This window comes from Balaenoptera ricei, chromosome 1, assembly GCF_028023285.1.
Source record: "Balaenoptera ricei isolate mBalRic1 chromosome 1, mBalRic1.hap2, whole genome shotgun sequence".
NCBI lineage: Eukaryota > Metazoa > Chordata > Mammalia > Artiodactyla > Balaenopteridae > Balaenoptera > Balaenoptera ricei.
In genome coordinates this window covers 142,579,194-142,599,178 of record NC_082639.1, presented here as the reverse complement: position 1 = coordinate 142,599,178, position 19,985 = coordinate 142,579,194, and the positions used below count along the sequence as shown (strand labels likewise).

The window sequence follows — 19,985 nt, the reverse complement described above, 5'->3', positions numbered from 1 at the left end:
AAAAAATTTTCTAACCATAAAAACTTTAGTCAGCTACCAACACAGTTAAAAAAATTAACTCACTTTACTCTCCTTCTCACAAAGATACTTTTGGTCTAGCCAAGTGTCAAGTGATAACTAAACAAATGTGAGTTATTCTACATTACTAAATAATCTGTCAATGATTTGACAAAAGTTTTCTTTGGGAAGACTTCACTTTACAACTAAACTAGGGGCTTCCCTGGTGGCGCAGTGGTTGAGAATCCGCCTGCCAGTGCAGGGAACACGGGTTCGATCCCTGGTCCGGGAAGATCCCACATGCCGCGGAGCAACTAAGCTCGTGCGCCACAACTACTGAGCCTGTGCTCTAGAGCCCATGAGCCGCAACTACTGAAGCCCACGCACCTAGAGCCCGTGCTCTGCAGCAAGAGAAGCCACCGCAATGAGAAGCCCGCACACTGCAATGAAGAGTAGCCCCCGCTTGCCTCAATTAGAGAAAGCCCGCGCACAGCAACACAGACCCAACACAGCCAAAATAAATAAATAAAGTAAATAAATTAATTAAAAAAAAAAAACTAAAATAAGTGCAGGCTTCCGTGGTGGTGCAGTGGTTAAGAATCTGCCTGCCAATGCAGGGGACACGGGTTTGAGCCCTGGTCCGGGAAGATTCCCACATGCCACAGAGCAACTAAGCCTGTGCGCCACAACTACTGAGCCTGCACTCTAGAGCCCACGCACCACAGCTACTTAGCCTGCGTGCCACAACTACTGAAGCCTGTGCGCCTACAGCCCTTGTTCTGCAACAAGAGAAGCCACCACAATGAGAAGCCCACGTACTGCAATGAAGAGTAGCCCCCGCTCACCGCAACTAGAGAAAGTCCGTGCGCAGCAATGAAGACCCAAAGCAGCCAAAAAAAAAAAAAAAAAAAAAAATGACAACAATCATTTTAAACCAGAAGCCAAAATTACAGACCTCTAACACTCTGGGGGATGACCATGAGGGCAGTTAATAGGTAATAATCATAGCTAATATTTTCCGTGTTTCTTCTATGTGGGCCAAGGGCTATACTGTTTTCCAGACACTATTTCCAATCTCATAAGGCAACTATCCCTATATTCATTGTACTGATGAAGAAAGAGTATCAGACAGACTATGGAACTAGTCCAAGGTCATTCAGGTAGTAAGAGACAGAACTGGAAATTAAATCTAGATCTCTCTCTCTCTCAAACCTCTGAAAGCCTCTAATGGTCATTCATATAATGGCAGTTATTGGCATATAGATGGTATAGATGGTAGCCTTGGGCATAGGTGAGGTTACCCAGGGAGAAAGTATAGTTTTAGAGAAGAAAAGAGCCCAAGGTCAAACCCTCTTGCACCTCAAGATTTAAAAGAGAAGGACTAGCTAGCAAAGGAGATTGAGAAAGAGAAGTAGAGAGGAAGTAGAAATCAGAGTGTAGTGTATGGAAGCCAAGGGAAAAGAGTATTTCAAGAGAGTGGTCAAACATGGTGTCAAAACGCCAAGCAGGTTGAGGGCTTGTTATTTGAAAATGCCCATTAGGTTTAGAGATAAAGAGGTCTTTGGTGATTTTAGTGAGAGCTAAATGTGGAGAAATGGGGGTGGCAACCACACTGTAATTGTTTGAAGAATGACTGAAAAGTATCTTCTAAATGGAAACTGAATGTATTCAACCAATTTTTTTGAGAAGTTTGTGAAGGAAAAAGAGAGCAGTATGGAGGAGGGTGTTGGACTGAGGGTTTTTTATGTTTGTTTTAAGTAAGAAGACTTAATCGATTAAGTATAAATGCTGATAGGAAGAATCCCAGGGAGGGGAGGAGGCTAGAGATACACGAGAGAAAATAAAATTGATAGTTGAAGTTTCTTGAGAGAACCTGGAGGCGAGGAAATCTTGAAACAGGCAAAGTATTCTTATAGTTCCTTCCCTCTAAAAGTTACTTTTTCTGTTCTTTTTCCATTCTCCCTATTTATGAACTCTTAGCCTACATAATTAGAGGGCAATTTCTCAGCTCTGGTTAGTTTTCTCTGAGCCTTTGCACTTCTCTTATGAGGTGAATATTTTGGTGATTCATGAAGTGTGGACTCCTTGTTGGCTTTATGTTTGCTAGCAAGTAAATAGTTTTATGAAGTTGCATCCTTACTTGATTTATAGGTGTTCCTGCTTTTACTTATATCACTTTTAACTGGATTCTTTTTATATCATTTATCATAGCTTTAGCGAAATTGTGTTTCCATTCTCTGTGGCAAATTAGAGTCATCCTTAGCTAACTTTTAGAAGTTAGCTGTCTGTCCCTCCCGTACCACCACTCCCCACTGCTTTTGCAGCCCTCTCCTTCCCATACGCACACATAAGCCACTTTTATATTTTGAGCCATTGTTTGGAGCTTTTATTTATATTTTACATGATGCAAATAGAACCCTGTCAAATATAGGTTCTTTTTTAGTTCTTGTGATATCCGACTTTAGTCTGAACAAAGCAGTATTGTTCATTTATGCTCTGACTTTTACATGAAACAACTTGTTTCTCTACAAGATGCCAGTTAAACTCACTGTAAAATGGACACTAAAATAAAACTCTTGAGTCACATAAATAACAAAAGTATTCTCAGGCTTTCTGAAAATTAAGTTCGCAGTATAGTAAGGAGGCAAAGTGCAAGACAGTGATATAGATCCTGTGTTACTGGTTTCTGAAACTATGGTCAGATCTTCTCTCTGATAACCTAACCCACATAACCAACTGCTTATTCAGAAATCTCAAAGACACATCAAACTCATCATCTCTAAAAGCCAAGTCATGATTATTCCCAAAAAACAAACTTGAGGTATTCCCTATCACACTCCAGTTGCACAAGCAAGAAATATCCACAAGAGGTGATTGATTATACTATATGACCTCTAAGATCCTTTTCCCCTTTGAATTTAATAATCTATACCACCAATTCTCAGAGCGTGGTCCAGGCATCCTTGAGGGTCTACGAGACCCTTTCAAGAATGTCTTTAAGGGCTTCCCTGGTGGCGCAGTGGTTGAGAATCTGCCTGCCAATGCAGGGAACACGGGTTCGAGCCCTGGTCTGGGAGGATCCCACATGCCGCGGAGCAACTGGCCCCGTGAGCCACACTTGCTGAGCCTGCGCGTCTGGAGCCTGTGCTCCGCAACAAGAGAGGCCGCGATGGTGAGAGGCCCGCGCACCGCGATGAAGAGTGGCCCCCGCTTGCCACAACTAGAGAAAGCCCTCGCACAGAAACGGAGACCCAACACAGCCATAAACAAACAAACAAACAAATAAATAAATAAATAAATAAAAGACTTTCTCTCTATTAAAAAAAAAAAAAGAATGTCTTTAAAATCAAAACTATTTCCATGATAATATTAAGACGTTATTTGTCTTTTTCACTCTCATTCTCTTGGGAGTGTGCATAGTGGAGTTTCCCAAAGGCTCCATGACATATGATATCACAACAGATTGAATACAGAAGCAGATATGAGAATCCAGATGTCTTCTATTAAGCCAGGCATTATAAAGATTTGAAAAATGTCAAACAATGCCACTCTTCTCACTAAATTTTTTTTTGTTTTGGAAAATATAGTTATTTTTTATTTTAAAAATTGTGTATTAATATGATACAGTTTATGGTTATTTTAAATAAACTAATAAATATGTTTAAAGTTTCTAATACAACAAATATCAACAGATATAGTCCACATAAAAGCTCTGAGTTTTCAATAACTCAAGAGTATAAAGTGTCTCCTTGACACCAAGAAGTTTGACAAACGCTGATCTATACCTATCATATGTATATACAAATAAGATATGACATTTTGAAATAGCCAATTCTCAAGTATCTTCTAGCAGCAAATTTTCCTTTCACATTTATTGACAGTGCTCTCATTCAGTCACATAGACTCATTCAGCTCAATTATTTATTGGGCTCCTACTATGTGCAGGTACTGGCGATAAAAAATGAAAGAAACGACTTCGTTCTGGCTCTCCCAGAGTCATTTTCCGTAACTTTGCTTCTGTTCTCTCATCTTTATCAGACCCGATGTAACAACAATCTATGCCTGAAAGGCTGAAAAGAAACAACCCTGCAACAGTCATACTATCTAGTCTCAATATAAAATGGACAAATTTAGTAGGGACCAGGCTAGGAAAAGTGGAAAACATTCCAGCTCTAAAACAGACCTACTACACTGTTCCATGAAAATTCTCAGAATAACCAATACTCCCATAACATGGTATACAAAAACAAATGACCTGAGAATTAGTCTCACCTCTTTTTACGTATAAAATACAAACCTCAACAACTACTTTTAACAATTAAGAATGACCTCCTATAATCCAGGAAACCCAGAAGAAACTATAACATCTGGCACCAGCTTGGCCTCTGGTGTATAGGAGGCTGGATAGGGATCACAAAGAACACAATGTCCCCCACTGATATGAAATGAAGAGCTAAACTAGAGCCTGACTAAAGGTACCCCTAGTCTTTTACTTAAAATACCTAAAAATAGGAGCCTATACTTTGTTTACCCTCTATCTAGTTATCCTGAATATTTACTCTTCTAAATTAATTTCAAGGAATATATCCCTATAAATGTGTCTTATAGGGCAAGTCAGGATTATTTTTTGTCCCAAAAGTATGAAATTTTCACTACAAAAGCTTCCCTGATACAGAAGAAACCGTTAACACTGGTTAACTCTGCAGAGAGGGACTGAGGATCCAGGAAAGGAAGCAGATTCTCCAGTGGATATGTTTTCGAATTTTTAAAAGCAGATGCATTTATCACGTTTTGAGGAAAAAAACAAGGAAAAATAATTTTGAGAAGTTTCCTTCAACATTCAATAACTTACCTAATTTAGAGGCTGTTAAGGAAACAAATATAACAACTTTTTCTTTCACTGGAAGCCGCTGTATAGTTGCTCCCACTTTATCTTTCCTCTTACCTCCCCACCTCCATACTATTATTTACATATCTGTCTCTTACATGTCACTGTGGGGATGATGTTTTATTCCTCTTTATATCCCTAGTCCATGCACAGTACACAGCACCCACTAGGTGCTCCAGACCTGTCTGCTGAATGATTGTCCCATTGATAAATCTCAGAATCCAATTCTCAAATGCAAACAGGGCAAAAAAACCCCACAGGTATTTCATATAATATGAAGAGGTTAACCACTGGTAAGCAAAAAATTTCTTTCATGGTAACATGTAAAAAAACAGTAAGTAAAATAATAGTTATACGTGTACATATGCATTTTATGTTTTAAAATAAGCCCAAAACTAAAAAGAAATTCTTTTAAAAAATACTCTTATTTTATAGATTTAGACATGAAAATCATGAATGAAATGAAGCCAGTTAAATGAAGACAGTGCTATTACTCATGAATGATTTTTAAATCTAGTTTTTAGGGACTTCCCTGGTGGCGCAGTGGTTAAGAATCCACCTGCCAATGCAGGGGACACGGGTTTGAGCCCCGGTCCAGGAAGATCCCACATGCTGTGGAGCAACTAAGCCCGTGTGCCACAACTATTGAGCCTGCACTCTAGAGCCCGCGAGACACAACTACTGAGCCTGAGCTCTAGAGCCCACAAGCCACAACTACTGAGCCCACGTGCCACAACTACTGAAGCCAGGGCGCCTAGAGCCCATGCTCCACAACAATAGAAGCCACCGCAATGAGAAGCCCACGCACCGCAACGAAGAGTAGACCCCGCTCACCACAACTAGAGAAAGCCTGCGCGCAGCAACAAAGACCCAACGCAGCCAAAAGTAAGTAAATAAACAAACAAACATGGTTGCTTAAGGAAAGTAGGATGTAGGTTTTAAAAAATCAATCAATCTAGTTTTTAAAAGGGAGAGACGCCATGATTCCAAAGGAGCTTTTACAAGTCCACTTACAACAACAACAAAAACTTTAAGTGGTTAACTTTTTAAAAAATCACCTAACCCCAAATTTATCAAAGATAAATCCGATTCTTCTGGTTGCAAAAATATCCTTCCATCTATAAAAAGATCTCCTTTACACCATTATTTCTCTATAGAATTGTAAATGATTCGTCATACAAGAAAGCGTAGCATCTACACAACTTTTCAGAGATGCATCTATATTGTTTAAGTGTAGTCCAACTTCATTTATAACTAATCAGAGAACAAAGCATATTAGAGCTGGAAGTTAGGGGTCATCTAGTCTCATGTTTCTCAAATATGTAGTAATGGTACCATGTAGTAGATCAAAAAGAATCAATCTGGTAGGTTAGAGCCTGCATTTTTTAATGAAACCAAATAACATTGAATTGAAAATATCAGAGTGTATTGAAAGCAGCAAGGGTATTTTTTTAAGTGAAACTTTCATTTCATTTTATATATAGATATATACATATCTATGTATATTATGTTCCCATGGAAAATCTATTTTTTACTGTGGGTGTCCTAGTCAAAAGAGTTCAAGAGGTTCCCAAGCTTTCTCAGTTCACAGAACCCTTAGTGTCTCAGTAATTTTTTCATAGTGCCCACAGGCCAAAAAAATATCTAACAGTTCCATTTATTAGGTAGTTAGGTCCATACAACCTAGTAAGTATTTATGTCCTAACAACTTAGTAGCAGCTTGAAAAATACATATAAATTAAAAGAAATCTTTTAATTACTAAATAACCACAATTACTTATTAATGGGATGTGTGCACCTAAAAGACATTACGTAATTTCTCAGACCTTGAAATCACTTTGGACACGGCCACTTTCATTTACTGTTTCACACTGATTTCTGCACAGAACTTTCTTTTAATCACAGCAACCCCCAAAACCTAGCTTTTTGAAGACTTAACTGTCACTGAAAGGAATGTGGCACAATCTCATGCACAGTACCTCAAACTAATAGTTTAAGCAGTGGTCTCACAGACGTCAAATATCCCACAGATAACCCACAGTTGTCAAATATTACAGTTTCCCTCAAAAATTTAAAAATATTCAACAGTGCCCATGTGAGTTTACTATGGTGCTCCCAGGTACCTCATGGCACAGTCTTGGGATCCTGGGTTTACAAAACACTGATCTAGCCTATGTGCTTACTTTGTAAATTAAGAAATAAGATGTAAGGTCACAAAGCTAGAATAAAAATAAATACGTTCATCAGGAATTTTCATAGATTAATTTTAACCTTCCATTAACAAAAGTTTTGAAACAGAATCTAATCATGTGATATTCTGTGGATGAACTCTGTAGCTCTCTGAAAAACTATATTCAAAACTACATTATGTGACTGTACAATAGTAGAAAAATTCTGCCTCGATATTTTTTTTTTCAGAAAAAAGTTTCAAAAATGATAATGCCACTTACAATAAACAACACAAAAGTGCCTAAAGTAAAGAAAAAAGGAAAGTCATCCACTCTCCCAGCGATAAACACAGCTAATAGTTTAATGTCTATCCTTACAGAGCCTTTCCTATTCACATACAAAATCAAAACAAAATCAAACTACATTTCTTTGCCTATGTGTTTGTTTTAACACGGAATCATATTGCACAGTGTAGTGCAACTTATTTTTCTCACTCAATATTATATCATGAACATTCTTCCTTGTCAGAACATAATAATAATTACAAACACCTATGTGGTACTTACTTAGGGCTTAAATATTAACTCATTTAATTCTCACAACAGCCCTGTCAGGTGACAACTATAATTATGTTCACTTTATAGATGAGTTTAAGTAACCTGCTAATGGTCACAGCTAATAAATGGTTAGGATTTGAACCCAGAAAGTTGGCTGCATGGTCCCTGTGCTCAAAGAAACACTCAGCTACTTATCAAGTGAATGTATCTATCCCTCAATCTATTAACAAGTGCATTGTATATCACAGCATAAATATACTATAATTTTAACTATTCCCCTACCAACAGACATTTAGGATTTTTTTTTGTTACTTATAAATGTTGTAGACATTTATCTGTAATAATGCTAGAATGAACATCCTTGTAGATTTGTTCTAGTGCTCTTGTGTTAAAATTTCTGTAAGGTAAACTCCTAAAAATGAAATGACTCTATCAAAGAATATGTGCACTTTTAATTTTGATAGGTGATGCCAAATTTCCTTCCAGAAACAGTTGTACCAATTTATAGTCCCAATGACAGAGGAGAAGTCTGAAATTCATATTTAGGTTAAAAAATATTTTGGGGGGCTTCCCTGGTGGCGCAGCGGTTAAGAACCCACCTGTCACTGCAGGGGACACGGGTTTAGCCCTGGTCCGGGAAGATCCCACATGCCACGGAGCAACTAAGCCTATGTGCCATAACTACTGAGCCTGCGCTCTAGAGCCCAGAAGCCACAACTACTGAGCCCACATGCCACAACTACTGAAGCCCATGCGCCTGGAGCCCATGCTCCGCAACAACAGAAGCCACCGCAATGAGAAGCCTGCACATCGCAACAAAGAGTAGCCCCCGCTCACCGCCAACTAGAGAAGGCCCGCGCGCAGCAACGAAGATCCAACACAGCCAAAAATAAATAAATAAATAAATAAATAAATAAATAAATAAATATTTGATTCACGAAAAGTGAGGCCTGTTTTTTGAGTTTTTAGTTAACACATAGAAGAGATTGCCGGTTGTTCACAATTATCCTCTGATTTGATAATTATCTTCATATTAAACAAATGTAGACTTCACAGCTGTATAGTGGAGTCTTCATCCAGTTATGAAATCAACTATGGGTGAGATATTTCCTCCATATGACCTCCGTCTACTTACATATAAAACGTGGGAATTGACTAGCTAGCCTTTAAGATTTAAAACTCCCAATGTTATAATTAAAAGAGACTTAAAATTATTACAAGCCTGTAATTATAGTACTAGTATAACAGGTCAGGGTCTTAAAGCTTCCATTTTCTTTAAATTACAGTAACTATTGCCAGAACGTCTAAGCAAATCATTAAAATAGTCAATAAAGTTTTCAGGATCTACCTGTGGCTTATTCTCAGCAGCTTTTTAATCCCAGTCTGTCATTCCCCTGCTACCTAGCAAACTTGACTTTATCTATGGACTATATTCCTAAGAAGAGTTGATGTGTGCCTAGGAACCATGAACTAGTGTTTTGTTTTGTTTAAATACTATGCCAAGACCACTTTCTAGTCAATTTATTCAGCCAATATTTATTGACTATTTTACTATGTGCTAGGCACTGGGTGCACAACAGTTAATAGACAATCTCTGCCATCATGGAACTTACACACTAGACGAGAAAGGCAAATAATAACCCAAAGTAACCACTAGCAAATGTGAAGTTATACTTGTGATAACGAACAAAAATATTAATGCAAGAAAACCTATGCAATCTTTTGATTATTCAGGTTTTTGGAGCGATTTGTGACACTAGAAATTGACTTTGTAAAAAAAAGTCAATAAAGAAAATTACTTCACGACTTGCCCCACAAGGCAAAAATAGCAATCACAAGTAGAGATGGCAAGTTAAATTTTTAAATCATCAATTCTATAATAAAATCACCAAGATGTCCCTACTTTTCAGTTATGCTGCTGACCATGTGGCTTGAATATTTGTTTTAGCTAACCAAGAATATAAACGATTTGAAGTACTAAAGATGACAGAACTCTGAGTATCCAAACAAAATGAGAGACGACAAATTAACTACAATTTCTTAAGAACACTGTTCAAGCAAAAAGTACATATAGAAGTAGAGCAATTCACTACAATAATTCATGGCTTATTACTAATTAACATAATGCTATGAAAATACTAATGTTTTTAAAGTGCCGACAGTTATCCACATAAGGAACTAGTAGCTTGTCACAATCTTTTAGATTTTAAAAAACCAAATGCCAGAAGTATCTATATTAATATTCAATTTTAAATAAAACTAATTCTATGACGTTAACTAGACGTGATCACTTCGCAATAAATACAAAGATCGAATCATTATGCTATACGCCTGAAACCAGTATGTCAATTATACCTCAATAAAAATAAAGAAAAATTTTAAAGTCTTAGATCATCTGTGGAAATAAGACCATCATTCACATAAATAAATGAACTTCCTTGTTCATTTATTTATTCCCTGTCAATTTCCACAACTGCAAAATAAGGACATTTGTCAAATCTACCTCACAAAATTGCTATGAGGACTAAATAATTTATGTAGAGGCACACCAAAAAATGATGTAAGTTATTTTAGACAGCAGTTTCTTTTTGCTCCCACTATAACTTACAGCGATTTCACAAACAACAAAATTCGTTAGATAGGGACTTCATCTCCTTTCTTCTGACCATGATATGGTAAAAGTGTTATAAAATGGGCAAAAGACTAGCAATCAGACCGTTAGAAAAAAATTCTAAACTTCATAACTCATAAATTGATTACCCCACAGGAGGCTGGCTGTTCAAGTATTAATGCTCTTACATAACACTACGCACCAATATATCTCAGAGAATCAGAGAAATTCTTCCACATATGTATGAAACTGTTTACATATTATAACGCACCATTATTACAAACACAAGTCCTGCTACTCACTATGAAAAGTTGAGATACACATGTATTTATCCACACATACAATGTATTCTAGCTTGATGTTTATCTTTCTGATTAAAGTATCTTAAATTCAATGCAATGACGGTTCAATGGTTCAGATTTATTTTATTACACTGAATGGAGTTTGTAAATTTAGCACACCAAAACTAATTATTACATACCCATGGGCTTAAAGCAACTTCTACCATAGGTCTAACAACCAATCCCCCAAAGTCACAATCTCATGTTATTAGCAGCATATTGCCTTGTTTAAACACAATATTTTAAACTAAGAAATTTTTTAAATGGAGAGTATTTTATCATTGCTCTACAAACCTTTTCAAGTTCTTACTAGGTCTGCCTAAAATAGCCATTCTTTAAAAACCCTTAAAATACAGGGCTGGAGGAGGTATCGTTAACATGGCAACATAACCATTAACGACTTTTTCAAATTCAAAACAAGGATCACCATCAAAACAAAACAATCAGGTGGAGCACAGACGTGGATACTGATCACTATTCCTGACAACGTGTTTTTTCCTATATGGAGGATTTGCTGCTACACAAAAACCACATCAAAATCTATACCTATGTGCAACTTCCTATCCGAAAAGCCAGCCAAATTCCAACCCATATTTGTGACATTAGCTAAATATCATTTAGCATGTTAGGCTACACTTCAAAGAGGGCAGGGGAAAATATTGACAACTTTCAAAGCGTACAAGCTTTTTAAATCTCCCCCTACATCACTTGTGAATAAATGGACAGACTACATTCAGCAGCTGCCGGAGAAGAAGAAGATCAAAGTTTTCCCTATGCTTGAAAATGTTTATCCCCACCAAAAAGGAACAGAAACTAGTCATCCTTGCCACTGGAGCCAGTTCCCCGGAATTTCCCAAAAAAGCCTGATATCCAAATGAAGAAGGGACACTTCTCCGGAGAGCAAAGGCGAGAGGTATCTCACACCTTTGGCAGAAGAGAGGAGGGGCGAGGGAGGGGGGACAGGCACTGGCAGGTAAGGAAGGAAATCCCGTCTACCGCAGGCACCGGTGGGACCTGAAACCGAGGTCTCAGAATGGCCCTCCTAGCAAAGCCTAGGACCCAGGGAGGCTCCTCGAGGGGGACGCCAGACTGGGCCAGGGCTCCTGGCGCCCCGCCCCGCCTCCCTCGCCGCCGCCGCGGACCCGGGACCGCGGACAGAGGCAGTGAAGGCTAAGCGAGCATCCGCGGTCCCAGCCAGGTCCTCCCGCAGCTCACCTGAGAGTGTCGCCTCCGCCCTCGGCCCCCACGGTGCATCCCGCGGGGCCTGGCGGAGGGTGCAGTGACGCCGCCCCGACCGGCCCCAGGGCTGCCCGGCCTGGCCTCCCCGCTCTGGGGACGCACCGGGTGCCCGCCTCGCACCGGCTCCCGGGATCCGCCGGTCTGCAGAGAAGGAAGGAGAGGCGGAAAGGCTGCCTCCCCTCCCCCACAGCAAGCCACCCCCTGAGCTGCGGCTCTCTGCAGTTCCCTCTGGCGCAGGTCTGGCCCGGCTCCCCCGCCCGGGAGTCACTTCAGCAGCGGCAGCCCAGTCGCCATTACAGCCCAACAACTGACACGGAGGAGGAGCGGCGCCAGCAGCAGTGGCGGTGGCGGCGGCGCGAGGCAGGGCGGGAGCAGTGGGGGGGCTGGGGTGGGGGGTGTCCAGGCAAAACTCGCGAGAACTGTCCCGAGTCGGTTCCAGAGGAATGCAACCTTCGGTTAGGGCCATGCTAAGTGTGGCCAAAAGGCGAGTGTGAGATAAAACGAGGAGAGGAAGCTCGAGGGCGCCATGTTTGGTGTGGCGAAGGTTGAGCCTTGCAGGTCTTGGGAGGAGCCAAAGTAGATCCGCAGCGGAGACCTTCCCCTCACCCCCCGCCCCCCGCCCTCTTTCATCTAACTGGGCCTTCTGGCTACGCATTTCACCCCCGGCCGAAAAAAACGAGCTGAGGCTATGACAAGGATGAGCTCGAAGTCTGAAAATTGCAGCTTCTCAGTGTTTACGATGTTTCACCAGTTGTCCAAATAAATCTTCTGTACCCCAGTCAGTTTCAGAGTAATTGCAGCTCTGCGGCGGCGGCAGTTACCCACTGCTGGCACTGTGGCCGTTTCATTCGCGAGAGTTACAATTCTGTTCAGCATGCACCCTGTCTAGTGGCTTAAGACTCCAGAGCAAGTAAAACGGAGTTTCCTCCCCTTAGGTGTTGGCATTGATATAACTGTGCTTTAAGAGACTTTATGATCACCATATCGTCTACCATCCTTATCCACTTTCCCCAATCCCTGCATGGTGAATTCTATGATCTGTCAAGACTTAGCTTAAATGACATCTCTTTTGCAAATAATGCCACCTTCTGCTAGGTGCTCACTGCAAACAAGCTCTCCACCCGTCACTTTCCTCCACCTTCTGAACTCATATAGCTATTTATCCAGAGACTGTTTCTCGTCTTGAGGACTCTTTTTTTTCTCTTCTCTTTATACACCAACAGGGCCTAGCATAGTAACTGGAACATTGTAGGTGCTCAATAAATGCTTGTCGAGTGGATCTTAATAAAAGCTGGAGGCAGTAACTGCCCCCTCTCTTAGGGCCTACAGCTGTGCCTGAATAGGAGGTAAATGGATGTACAAAAATCCTGCACATATGTAAAATGTGTACTGTGTCTCCAGGAAGCTGTGCTGGGGGGAAAAACAGGAAATGTGGGTATCCCAGTGGTGCAAGTGGTAGCAAGAAAAACAACATAAGGAAAGAGTTAAGTTTTCCCCAACCTTTCTATGTAAAGCAGTGGGATAGATGCTTTTCATGTTATTTTACTGAATTTATTCAACCATCTTATTAAGTATTATACTCATTTTGTTAAAGTGCTGAAAAGCTAAGTAATTTGCCCAATATTCCACCATGAATAAAAAGCAGGTGTAAAATTTGAGGTCTCCCTTACTCCAAAGGCTATTTATATTTTTTTCACCCCCATGCTACCCCCCTGGGCAACAGAGAAAACACCAAAATTCCTGTCACTGTGTGAGGAGCAATGCTATCCTCATATCAGCCTATGCACGATTTCTACCCCTTATACCTTGTACTGATCTTTGGCCTCTCCTTCACTTTGAAAATAACTTTGACACATCAATCCCTCTCCTTTTCAACATCCTATAACTCCTATTGTTTATACCCTACAGGTTGGCTCCTGAGTATATTGTTTTGTACTGTTTGCTCTTTCATGAGTGTAATTAATCTCTTGAACAAGATTGGAAGCTTAATGAGGAAAGGTTTGTTACCCTGCCAGTAGTGCTAGGCACATAATAGGTATTTAATGTAGCTCCCTTTTTTTCCTACTTCTTAGTAGACACCAAGATCAGATTTTTCTGAACTTTATATTCTTTGTTGAGTAATGTAGCTTTGACTCTCAACTTTCTTGGAGAACTTGATCTTAGCCCCAAACTTCAGACTGAATCTCCAACTGTCTTACCCATCTCCACATAGATACAGAAGTCATCGTTACCTCCAACTCCCAAATTAAGTTTATTGTTTTCCCTCTCCTCAATCCCACAAAGCCAGCTCCTCTTCCTGTCCTGTATTTCTGTTAATGGCCATTGCAAACACATTTCTGAGAACTAAGAGAATCAAAAGTTTTAAAATACTATATATTCTTCTCTATGCCTTGGTCCTACCCAATCAGCTATTGTCTCTAAATACCAATAATACATATTTCTTATATCTACTCCCCTTTTGTCCAGGTGCACCACTGCTCTTCTAATTCAGGCTCTCATTTCTCCTGCCCAAATGATTTCTGCAGTCTTCTTAGAGTTCAGCTTGAGTTTTGTCCCTGGCCTGCCAAGATAAGTAAAAATTCCTCACCTCAGTCGTTAAGGCTTTTCTCAATATGACACCAGCCAAGCTTTCTATCTTCCTAAAGTAAGGCAGCACAAAAAAATAGAAAGGGCAAGGATGTGGTGTCAGGAAGATTCCAACTCAAATCTTGACTCCATCACTTGCCCATGACCTCAGAAACCTCCATTTTATTGTCCATAAATCATGACTAATTATACCTACCATATAGGGTTGTGTTAAAGATTAGAAATAACATCTGCCAAGAGCCTGGCACATAAAAGAGAGAAATAAAGAGTGGCTATTATTATTTCCCTAACTGGTTGTAATGTTCAAGCCAATTTCGATCTCAGACATGGCCCGTTCATTCCTACTTCTAGACCTTTGTTCCGTAACCTGGATCACGTATCACCCTGGTTTGCAATTTCTGCCACATTCCTTAAGTACGAGCTCAAAAGCTACCTACTGCAGGAAAAATTCCATGACTGCTCATCCTTTGCAGGTACTGAGTACAGCCCTAAACTCCACAATGCTGTGTACCTCCTTAGGATTGTACCTACTATAGATAGTTCTGCATTTATATTACACACCTTTGTCACATTAGACTATAAAGCTCTTTGTCTCCTTCACAGTGGTTTAAGAGCATAAACTTTGGAGTCACGTAGACCTGGATCAAATCAAATAACTTTGGTCAAGTTACTTAACCTCTTTGTGCCTCAGTTTCCACATCTGTCTAGTAGAGATTACAATTGTACCTACTACTCCATAAGGTTTTGTGAGGGTTAAAAGAAACAACACATGTAAAGGACATAGCATGGTACTTTGTGCACAGAAGGTGCTCAAAAATGTTGGCTATTTTTACTATTTTTTTATCAACTGAATATGTGCCTTGCATATGCTAGGCACTCAATATTTGTTGAATTTAATTGAATGTTTGTTGGATTTAATTAAATTTGGGGTGAATAGCTACATGTTTTCTCTCCTGAGAATGTAATATTTGACATTGATCTCTAGACATAACAAATCGAGAAATAGAGAGATACAGCTATGGTGGTGTCATTCGCTATTTGAGGTTAATTGAATGAAATTATGTGTCAGGATTGGCTAAAGACATTTCTATTGAAATGTCAAGCCTAGGTGTCAAATCTGATCTGTAATCTTGTCCACCACCTTTTCAATAATAAATTCAACCATTCAGACTGCAAATTTCCCTTCAATTCTAACAAACTATGCAGACACCAAATTTAAGGATGGGTTTTCTGTTTACTTTCTTTTTCTAGATTCAGTCTTTTGGCTTAGTTTTGAATTTTCTAGGGCATTTGGTGTTCTGATGTGCAGAACTATAAAAAAACTAAAATTTATCAGTAAGAACTTTCTTTGACAAGAAAACAGAGACAGTCGTTTATCTTCATATATATAAATATTTGTGTATGTGTGAGTGTGTATGCCTGGGCACACAAGCCAAGGTAATATTGGTCAGAGAAGTCATTTGACAGCAAATCCAGAGAGTGAAAGGAGAATAGGGATATCTATAAAGGCAGCATTTAACCATATTTGACTGTTATTAACAGGAATATTAAGTTGCAATTTTTAATTTCATCATTCCTTTTTCAATTGATATATAATTGACATACAACTTTATATTGGTTTCAGGTGTACAACATAATGATTTGATATTTGTATATATTGCAGAATGATATCACAATAAATCTAGTTAACATCCATCACCACACGTAGTACCAGAATTTTTTTTCTTGTGATGAGAACTTTTAAGATTTACTCTCTCAGCAACTTTCAAATATGAAATACAGTATCACTGACTGTAGTCACCGTGCTGTACATTACAACTCCATGACTTATTTATTTTATAACTGGAAGCTTGTACCTTTTGATTTCCTTCACCCATTTCTTCTTTTTTTTTTTTTTTTTTTTTTAATAATTCTTTATTTTGATTTATTTATATTTGGCTGTGTTGGGTCTTCGTCTCCGTGCTAGGGCTTTCTCTAGTTGTGGCAAGCGGGGGCCACTCTTCATCGCGGTGCGCGGGCCTCTCACTATCGCGGCCTCTCTTGTTGCAAAGCACAGGCTCCAGACGAGCAGGCTCAGCAATTGTGGCTCACGGGCCCAGTCGCTCCGCGGCATGTGGGATCCTCCCAGACCAGGGCTCGAACCCGTGTCCCCTGCACTGGCAGGCAGACCCTCAACCACTGCGCCACCAAGGAAGCCCCCTCCTTCACCCATTTCTTCTGCCCCCACTTCCCCACCTCTGGCATCCACCAATATGTTCTCTGTATCTATGAGTTTGGTTTTTCTTTTCTTTTTGTTTTTGTTTTTAGATTCCACATGTGAGATTGTACGGTATATGTCTTTCTCAGTCTGAGTTATTTCACTTAGCACAATGCCTTCATAGTCCATCCATGTTGTCACAAATGGCAAGATTTCATTTTTTTTATGGCTGAATAATAGAATATTGAGGCATATATATATATTATATTATATATCTCACATTTTCTTTAGCCATTCATCTGTTGATAAGCACTTAGTTTGTTTCCATATCTTGACTATTATAAATAATGCTGTGATGAACATGGGGGTGAATGTATCTTTACAAGTTAAGTGTTTTCATTTTATTCAAATGAATACCCAGAAGTGGAATTGCTGGATCATATGGCAATTCTATTTTTAACTTTTTGAGGAACTTCCATACTGTTTTCCGTAGTAGTGGCTGCACTAAATTTACATATCCACCAACAATGTACAAGGGTTCCCTTTGCTCCATGTCCTCATCAGCACTTGTTATCTCTTGTCTCTTTGATAATAGCCATTGTAACAAGTGTGAGGTGACATCTCCCTGTGGTTTTGATTTGCATTTCCCTGCTGATTAGCCATGTAGAGCATCTTTTCATGTACCTGTTGTCCATCTGCATGTCTTCTTTGGAAAAATGTTAAATTACAGTTTTTGAGTGAAGCCCTAAGGCAAACTGATAGCAGCAACCAGAGTAAGTTATGGGACGGGACTCCAAGAAGCACATTTTCAAAGGAGTCATATGAGACCAGTTATGTGATTCTTCACATAACTTCACCAAAGATCCTTCAACCTGGTCACTGATATGAAAGAATTGAGAGATTGTAGATTCAGAGGATTTGAGGGGAAGACTTTTGAGGAGAGAACAGGCAGTGGGAATGCAGAGGTAGCTTCTTCCTTACTTCAAGCTAGTGAGAGAGGGGCTTTGAGGAGAGCTACATATGTGCTTCAGAATTTGGATGCTGGAGTAGTCTGAGACTGGAATTGGGCCTGGAAAAAGTACAGCAGCTTCTGTTCTGAGTATCTGATGGTACTCGTGAAATTAAGTATTCCTTGCTCTAAAAGGGGAGCCAGAGATTAGTGAATCCCAGGAACTAGCTGTGGGACCCATGTCAATAGTATTCTACTCTTCGACTTAAGGTGGGAAGATATATAACATTTGCTTATACATACATAAAATATCTCTACAGAGGTACAGAAGAGACTGTCAATATGGAAGGAAACTAACAACAGGGAGTAAGAGGGAGACATCAGTTGTAGTCTCTTATACTTTTAAAATTTCGAACTTTTTTTTAAAGAAAATGTTCGTTGTTTTATTGTATCACGAAGCATTGAAACGTTTGAACAAATCAATATCTGGGTGGTGAGGCAGCTGCTTTCTCCTTCACTTCTTTGGGTTACTAGAGCAACTTGTCAGTAAAAAATGTGACTATACGAACCATTCAAAAAAATAAATATTTTTAAATGAAGAATAGGTATTTTCCTTTTTCAAAAAAAGAAATTAAAATGGAAGAAATCCTCCCAAGAGGGTGGCCTGAAGGAGTGAGTGAAATCCAGAGAAAGAAGAGTATTTGGCTGGGAACCAAAGATGAGGGGACCTTGGGAGTGGCCTGCTGAAGGGGAGGCAAGACGCACATCCAGGGAGTTGTAGCTGTGCCAGCCAGGCAGGAGATCCTTTAAAGAAGCCAGGGAAATACCCCAAGAGAAAGAATTGGCTTTAAACATCCACCTTACAACAGTAGCAGTCAGGTGAGAATGTTCTTATAAGCCTCACAGCTCCTGCCCGCCTCCCCAACTTCCTGCCTTCCACCCCGGGTAGGGCAGCAAACATGAGGAAATGGAGATAGTCCAGACAGAAGAAGAAAAGCACCTTGCTCCCTCCTGGAAGGAGACAGCAAAAATGCAGGAAGCCCTAGATAGGAGGGGGTAGAAGTCACACCTTTGGGTAAAGATAGAAATGTTGATTCATATATTGGGCTGGACATTTTATTACTGAACTAACACTGTTTGTCAGCTAACGTGAGTTCAGACTTTTTATTAACTAAAATTGATCAGAAAAGTCATGGGAACTTCTTGAGTTTTATCCAGGAGTAAGAGAAGGATTTCCCTCACAGAACAGATATAGAAGGACAGCGGAAGAATAAAGTAAAGTTGTTTTTATTATCACACCCCTGAGTCTTGCTTATTCAGCATGCAGTTACATGACCTTTACCACAAGTAGAGATAGATCCTGAGAGAACTTGAGCCAGCAGAGAGTGACAGTGGAGTTAGAAAAGCAGAAAATCAGTCATAGGTGCATTAGTAACATTCCACAGGCAACAGGCAAGAATGGAATGATCAACAGTGGGGAAAGAAAGAGAAGAGAGAGAAGAAGCAAGAAGACATAACAGAAGAAGCAATAGCAGACATAATCCACCTTTGGAAAAAGGAGTTAAAGAAAAAATTAAAGATTAGTAGCAACAGTCCAGAAAAGTTCAGTGATTTAAAAAAAATACTAAAAACCAATTTTTAAAAGAGGCAACCATTTGCAACAAACTTGAGGGCATTATGCTAAGTGAAATAAGTCAAACAGAGGAAGACAAATACTGTATGTTCAGAATAGATACATGTATCAAATAATTATATTGTACACCTAAAACTAATACAATGTTATATGTCAATTATATCTCAATAAAAAATAATTTAAAAATTTTTCTAAATGGCAAGATGCTCTACATCACCAGCAATCAGGGAAAGACAAAATAAAACCATAATAAGAACTGTCTCACACCCACCAGACTGGCAAAAAATTTAAAAGTCTGATAATACCACATGTTGGCAAAGACGTGAAGCAATGGGAATTTTTATTCACTTCTGATAGCTATGTAAATTGGCTCAATGATTTGGGAGAACGCTTTGGAAATAGGCAGTAAAGTTGAAGATGTGCCTATGACCCAACAAGTTCACTGAAAGTGGTCCACATTCTCAAACTCGTTGTTATTGAACCACAGTAAGATAAAGAGCTTGTGTAAGGATGTAAATCAACTACATCAGTAAGCACACTACCTAGGTGAGCTGACTTTTTTTTTTTAAGATAAAACTTTCTTGAAAGAAATGGTACAATGGGACTTCCCTGGTGGCGCAGTGGATAAGACTCCGCACTCTCAATGCAGGGGACCCGGGTTCGACCCCTGATCAGGGAACTGGATCCCACATGCATGCGGCAACTAAGACCTGGTGCAAACAAATAAGTAAATAAAAAGAAATGATACATTGATTTATATTCTGATACAAGCTCCTTATCTCACCTCAGACTTGTATTAAATAATTAACTTCTGTAAG

The 19,985-nt window shown here is 39.5% G+C and overlaps 1 protein-coding gene across 3 annotated transcripts in view; it reads right to left on the bottom strand.

Annotated features, from left to right (window-relative positions):
* The window catches only part of CEP350 (centrosomal protein 350), a 136,955-nt gene extending 124,838 nt beyond the window's left edge, over positions 1–12,117 (bottom strand). For all 3 annotated transcript variants that reach the window (XM_059937418.1, XM_059937427.1, XM_059937422.1), the window contains exon 1: positions 11,779–12,117. The gene's annotated coding sequence lies outside the window, so the exon portion shown is untranslated. The remainder of the gene's footprint in view (positions 1–11,778) is intronic.
* Positions 12,118–19,985: the final 7,868 nt, after the last annotated feature.